Raw genomic sequence first — 5,694 nt, forward strand, 5'->3', positions numbered from 1 at the left:
GGCTGGTCACACACAAACAACAACGCCAGAGCAAATTACAAAAGGCAAAGACTTGGGGGAGGAGAAGTCAATTTGTTTCGTGTTCTAAACAACAGGCTCTGAGCCAAGAGTGGTTACCTTAGCGCCAATGCTCGGCTGAGCAAATGTGTCAAAACTGGACCATTTAAATCCAAAACACTGGGCTTGGCTAAAGCGCTACATGCAGTTCAAAGCAGTTAATGTGCGCGCGCTCTACCTGAGGCGCATCGCGAGCTACAGGCGACTGCACACGACGTCTGTATTTCTCTGAATATAATTCTCGTTCATAAGTTTCTCGTTCAGGTAATGTCAAATATTTCCGGCTAAACGTAGACTAATCGTATCCCGAACGCAAAGACTGCATTTGGGATATCTAATTTTGAGTGAGCGCAGAGTTCAATTTTGACACACTTTCTTATTCATTCACAATTGTAGCTGCTCTTGAACGCCTCTTCACTGGGGTCTAATCAGCGCGAGCCCCCTCAGGTGCCTTATATTAAGGCGCAAATGTCAATAACCGTCATGTCATCTTTCCTCGCGAGCAACACTAACTTATCTACGCGTGAACCTTTATAAATTGACTATCTGGTTAAAATGACTATGTGTAAATGCTTTATACAAAACCTGTGTGCCGGTGGCGCAGGGATGCGCACAGGTGTTCGTCGCGCGCCCGTCATGAGCTCGTGCACTAGCAGTTTCCCCACATGCGCCCTGTTTTAATTTACCTGTCAAGTCACGAGCCAGGGCATCTCTATTACACAACAACTTTTCAAAATGTTTTGGACTGTGCTTAAAATGTGCGTATACAAACAACAACTATTATGCTGATAATATTTTTATTGATTTATAGCCGAATTTATGTAGCCTAATAGTGGGCTATATTATTCATAAAATGCTAGGCCTTATTCAATTTAATAGGAACCACAACTAGCCATTTTCTGAAATGGCCATGAACTCAGACAGAGACATTTGCTTCTGCATGTTTGATTCCTAAAATGAAATTTGCTACCGATTTGATTTCATCTAGGCTATCCAAACATCCGTGGATTATTCAATAAGATCTGCATTTAATGCAATTTATTATTTGAGTGAAACATTAAATTTCATGGAGCTTTTGTTCAGGTTTATTCAATGATTAAAAAAATGATAAACTGTATGCTACTTTGTCTTATTTGTGGAGTTAAAATAGACGCTTCACAAATGATTTTCAACCTTTGTGACTGCCTTTCAAACTAGAGCTGCTTCCATACCACTGTCTTATCAACAATCAAGAGTTGGTCGATTAGACGCGTAGAAGTTTGTTTGAAGTATATTCTGGCAGAAGTTTGACGCGCGCATAGTACGCGTGCACGCGCATATTAGGGTTCCTCTGCGCGTGCCACCGAACATGCACAGTTCTAAGCATTCAAGTTTGAATGGGCTTCTCTCTCCTAATACATAAGTTAAGTATATAGGCTATATCCGACAATTACGATATAACTCTAGTTATTTCATTGATAAAAGGGCTACAGACGTCGACTGTAATCGAGAGACCACTTAAAAAAACAGAGAGAACCACTTTAAAAAAACTATTTCCCTCAAATTGTTATCAAACAACTTGAACCCTAAGAACAGTTTAGCATGTAATGCGGAGCTTTTAAAAGTGGATAAACATTTATTTTGCGTAAGCGTTTAAGGCCAATATTGGAATTTAAAACATTTTAAGTCTGTTTGTCATATTAAAACAGACTGGTTGTTAATGTGTTCCAATTCAAATGGCATTGACGTTATTGTCCAATGTTGTTAGAGGAAAGCCAAGGTTTAAAAAATAAAGCAATCATAACTGAGGTATTTTCGTTATGTTGTGGGCTTCACAAACCAAGAATGAAGCTGCTTCTGGGGAAATTGGTTAAGGGCAATTATTCAGGGTGAAAACACGGCACAAGTCAAATAGCTAAAGCTCACAGTGATAAATTATAGCAGAATATTAAAAAACCTAATACTTAATCTTTACATAGTCCTTTGATGAGAGGAAAATTATAGCATTTTGATTTTTCTCTTGCCCCATTAATAAGCCATATCTAATCTACTGCATATTATATTTTATGATACATGAATGTGTATTTATAACATAACATGTAAGACATGTAGGTACAGCATGTAAATCACATTGAGCGGCTTGAGAGGATATTTTTGCACAGATTTCAATGCTCAAAAATAGTCATAACTGACCTCTAGCGGTGGATAAGTCTTATTGCAAGCCGGTAGAGAATTCATTATTAATTGACAGTCAAACTGCTGGACTTTCTCCCTTTCTCATGCACAATCATGTATAGCTCATTGCCACATCGGAAACACAGATCCGTCTGTTCTATTCCAAGCAAAAGAATGAAGGAAGCAGTATCAAACGATACGCAAAGTTATGCATCCTGCGTCCTGTTCAAGCTGAACCATATCTGCGCTTTCCATCCGAGAAACTGCCCAGAACTAATCCTTCAGTTTCTTTCTGTCACCGACATCCTCGATTAACTGTTCAGATTCCTTTTACTGACTGTAATAAACTTGGAGCTATTGTATTTTACATAAAGCCATCTATTGTTACAAAAAAAAAATCTAATAATAAAAGCATAACGTTATTTTTTTACTGAATAAATAAATAAATAAATAAAAATCATACCAGTCATAAAAGTGTGATCTTAAATGTTAAGAAATAAAACATATTTTCTCCAATTGGATATAATGCATAAGGTATCTCCAGTAAAAAAAAAAAATGGGACAAAAGCTGTCACAATAGCGGAACCCTTCGAAAAGGTACTAATATAGACAATTTAGCTATTAATATGTAAACTTTATATAATAATATGTGTCTTCAAGATACTAATATGCCCCTAATATGGTCAATAAGTTACAAAAGTGTACCTTTTGCACTGCCCCAGTGACAGCTTTTGTACATTTTTTTCTGAAAGATGAGGCCTATATGAATAATAAATGACAAGTGTGAGCCAGTTACAAAAATATTAGTAATTTTCATTGAAAAACAATGTTTAAAAACTGCTGAAGTAAAAAAAGTTAAATGATTATCTTAATTACCATGTGCAGTTAAATATATATTATAAAATACAATGTTCTAAATTTTACTGTAGAATATTGTGAGGGGGGTGGGGTGGGGGGTGGGTGGTCCTTTAATGCCTGTTACTGTATTTTTTACAGTAAAGTTCTGGTAAGAAGAGCTGCCAGATTTTTACTAAACAAATTGACAGTGTAAGACTTGGAAATTCATGATCAACTCATAAAAGATAGTCTAGCATTCATTATATTTTTAATAAAGCACCACGGTGTCACTGAACGGCTTTATTAAACATAAACAGCACAAAAGGCGGCCAGTTCAGGTTCTCTTAGCAAGTGAATCCAGCAAATTAACTATTTTTTGTCTCACATTGTTATAAATGCCCTTGCTGCAATGTTCAATTTTGGGGGTTCATTATTGGATTCTCCATATTATTTGTTGTGGTTTAAAGTCTTGCGAGTTTTGGGAGCCCCATTTGTCTTCACAGAAGATAAGATGGGAATTTGGTAATCTTCCAGTCTGCTTTTCTTCTATATCTAAATAGCCTATCTGTGTTATAAGCACAGTGATTAATGCTGAAGGGATTTAGAGAGGAGGATACAAATGCAGACAGTCTCTCATCAGCCCATATCAAACAGCCAGGGAGATGTTTAATATATGGGTGTATTTGGTCTCCAGCTTACAGCTGTCTGCTTAAAGCTTTATTACTAAAGAATCATTTGGAGGGGGGGAGAGAAAGCATCTCTTGATAGAGTGAGTGACTAATAACTAAAGCCGACAGCGAGCCCAAAAAACTCGCTTTCTCTCTCTCGCACACGCAAGCGCACACACTGGGCAAGTGACAAGACCGCTCTGTGCGCACAACAGAGAAGTAAAAATGTGACATATTCTTGCTGGCGGTGGGATAAAACTCAATCAACCTAAACCGTCTTCCCTCAGACAAAATTACACATGCAACACACACAAGCGTATGCAAACTTAAGGTGATCAAACACAAACTGAACCACAACAATCCAACATTTTCTCTTGCAGTGTCCAGTATTTAGCCACGACCGTGATCACCGGCTTAAGAATGAGCTAATAATGCCGTGCCACCACTAAAACGATACCTCACCTCTCCAGGTAAAACAGCAGCCCCACAACCCTGCGTGCTGCATCAGGGAGCAGCAGAGACAGAGAGACAGATTGTGTGAGAGTTCTGTCTAATCCCCATAAGCATCAAGGCAGCAGCTGCCGTGTACAGAAAAGGGGGGTGGAGGGGGGGCACAGTTTGCGAAAGAGAAACGCACTCTTCTTCAGCATTCAGTCCCGTTGTAAACGTACAGAACAGAGAGCTAAAGTCTGAGAGAGCCAACGAAAATGCTAATTTTATGATTCATTGCAAATAATAATAATTCCCAAAAGTCTGTAAATGCTTGTAAAATGTTTTTGTTTTTTTATTTAATATTATTATTATTATTATTGCTGTTGTTTTTATTATTAAGTCCCACACATCTGAGAGTCCAAGTGAAAATGCTTTATTTGTTACATTTATTCAAATTAATATTATTATTGGGCCTTTGCAAAGGTCTAGGACGCTATACAATCAGGCTAATTAAGGAAGTAAACAAACAAATAAATAAATAATTACAATGCATGAAGTAAATGTCACATGAAAAGAAAATATCAGTGTTTCTTATTTTTATATCATGTTTCTTTTTCGATTTTTCAAAATCCTAAAACGTTTTGCTTATATTCACGTTAAGAATCAATTTTAAAATTGATTTTCAATGTGATCTCAGGCTTTGTGAACCCACTGAATGTTCTATTACCCCTTTTCCACCAGAATGGTTTGAGTTCTGGAGCCAGAGCCTGTTCTCGGCCAGGCAAACTGGAGCCTGACGCAAACCGACCGTGTGTTTCCACAGGCTTGAGGAACAAACGGTGACGTAACACTACTATGTGTTGTTTACCTGACTATAACCAGTTTTAAAAAATATGTATTGCACATCTCCGTGTTTGTGCAGGCAGTGCGGTACTTCTGTTTTGCTGTTCACAGTACCGGGAGTGATTCTAGTGAACCGGAGATAAACTGAAACCGTTGATTCACTTGCTCTCTCACATCTCGCATGCATAGTTTTATATATTTAGATGTAAAGAGCAATGCAGTCCAACATTATTTCTCATTATGCCAGTATTTCTCCGCCCCTGCTCCCCAGGTCCGTTCTCTGAGACCAGCAAGTTTTAGGGATGGAGTTGAATGATCTTTCCGGCCCGGAGCCCCCTTTTCTGCGTTGGAAATGCACGGAACGGTTTGAGAACGGACGAAGGAAACGTGACGGTGGAAAAGGGGTATATGTGATCTCACCTATACCGTCCCGTACATAGCAAGATAACAAGCGTTGGCTGTAGGTTGTGTTGGTTCAAAATCTTTCAGGCCCAATCCAGTCTATCAACAAACCGCCAACAAGTCTGTACAATCCGCCAAACCCAATCTTTGAAACAGACTTGCACATGACAATGGAACAATTGAAACATAGTGTGATTCTGTAGACATCTGATAACTTCCACCCGATGTGATAAAGTGAAAACCCCCCGGATAAACAACCCCTGTTTATGACCTGGACACGTTCTGAGCGAGCTGGGGGTTT

The sequence above is a fragment of the Phoxinus phoxinus genome, assembly GCF_949152265.1.
Source record: "Phoxinus phoxinus genome assembly, chromosome: 9".
NCBI classification, from domain to species: Eukaryota; Metazoa; Chordata; class Actinopteri; order Cypriniformes; family Leuciscidae; genus Phoxinus; species Phoxinus phoxinus.